Raw genomic sequence first — 1,619 nt, forward strand, 5'->3', positions numbered from 1 at the left:
TCAGAGGTGTTAAATTCCGTTGACCAGATTTCACGAGCACAGTCTCTCCTTTCCACTGTGCAGACTCAGTTTAGAATGTGGAAGTACCAACACCAACTTGGCAATACGAGAGAGCCTCCCTAATCTGCTCATACTGGTCACCTTTGAAAAATGTACATAGGAAGCCTAATTACTCTCAAGTATTTTTGTATAGAATTAAGTTGATTACGTCAATGGGTATTTCAAAGGGTGCAGAATAATTCTTACCTTATTCTTCATTGATGCCATGTTCCCCCAAAAGCTCTCAATGTCGAACGTGGCTGGGTCTTCGGGCATGGCAATGTCCATGGACTGGTAGTCCAGAAACTCCTCACTCAGTTTGTCACGCTCGTCAGGTCCGTTGTATGGGAGAAGTTTAGGAAACCTAAAAATAACACAATGTGGTAATGTAGCTGAAACGGGTTGTTTTTCAGATGTGGTCATTAAACTTTACAATCTATTAAGAAAATGTTAAGAAAATCTGACAAGAGCCAAGAGTCTACCTGACATCTTTCAGACTTTCAAACTAACGGACAAATATCATACAGAAATCGAAGTATACAGTTAAGGAATGAATGATCCAGTCTCAAAAGATAGCTACATGTTACTGTTTGATTGATTGAATATTGTATTAGACAGAATGCAAACAGCACAGGTACAGTACTGTAAATTCCCTTAGCTCATAGTAAGTATCCATTTGCTCACACACGCAAATACGTGATGATTTAACTAACACTGCTATTAGTCACGGTTGTTTGTTGTTAACCCAACCTGCCACACTGCTCACCAGCAGCCTGTGTAACGTTCAGTCCCACGTAGTCAGACCCACCGTTGACTTCATCAAAATAAAGATACTTGTAAAAATAATGTGTTTGTAAAAATGAAGTGGTTACCTACCGTTTGACCTCCCGCTTCAGATGAAAATGTCAGTCACGGCATTATTGAGGCGCTGACAGACATCTCACGTTTACTTTTCGATTTCTCCGCCGTAAGTGTTGTTCTCATAAGAGGTTTCTCAATACTCAAATTTCCCCTCCTCGACTCCTCGGTCCTCCGGTAGTGACCCGGAAATGAATTTCAGCGCGCCATTTTGAAGGACATCTAATTTCTCTAAATGCACTTCGAGGACCGAGCATTGAGGAGGCTCTCTGGAGGAGCTATAACCGATGAGACACTGATGGGTCCTCCACGGCTCCTCCGCGGATGCATTTACGGGAACGGTGGAGGCGTGACGCACGGCCGGACTTATCTCAGCCAATGACAGCTCTGCATGCATCCCTTGGATATTATTTTAGTAACTGCTTTCATCGCAACGCGATGTTTACAGTGAGAACAGCTGTGAGAACAGCTGTGAGGTCCGTGCAGAAAGCAGAGCAGTGTGTAAAATATATATCACTCAGTATAAGAGCTCTACATTACTTTCTGTATTTGTATGCTGTAGTTTAGTAGATATCTACAAACAAAGAGTCGATATTTTTCTAAGACCATTTAGTGCTTCACATAATAAAATACACAACGGCTGTAGCCTGATTATGATTTAGGAGCTGTAGGTGTGTGTGGTACAGTGTAGGTGTGTGTGGTACAGTGTAGGTGTGTGTGGT

General features: G+C 42.2%; 1 long non-coding RNA gene across 1 annotated transcript; it reads right to left on the minus strand.

The window, feature by feature from the left end:
• Nucleotides 1–73: 73 nt before the first annotated feature.
• On the minus strand, nt 74–1,002 carry LOC104951313 (uncharacterized). Its single transcript, XR_799011.1, has 3 exons — nt 916–1,002; nt 247–403; nt 74–141 (listed from the first exon to the last, which is right to left on the minus strand). It is a non-coding gene; the product is annotated as an uncharacterized lncRNA (long non-coding RNA).
• Between the last annotated feature and the right edge of the window lie 617 nt (nt 1,003–1,619).

This window comes from Notothenia coriiceps, unplaced genomic scaffold (genome assembly GCF_000735185.1).
Source record: "Notothenia coriiceps isolate Sejong01 unplaced genomic scaffold, NC01 NC01_scaffold00018921, whole genome shotgun sequence".
NCBI classification, from domain to species: domain Eukaryota; kingdom Metazoa; phylum Chordata; class Actinopteri; order Perciformes; family Nototheniidae; genus Notothenia; species Notothenia coriiceps.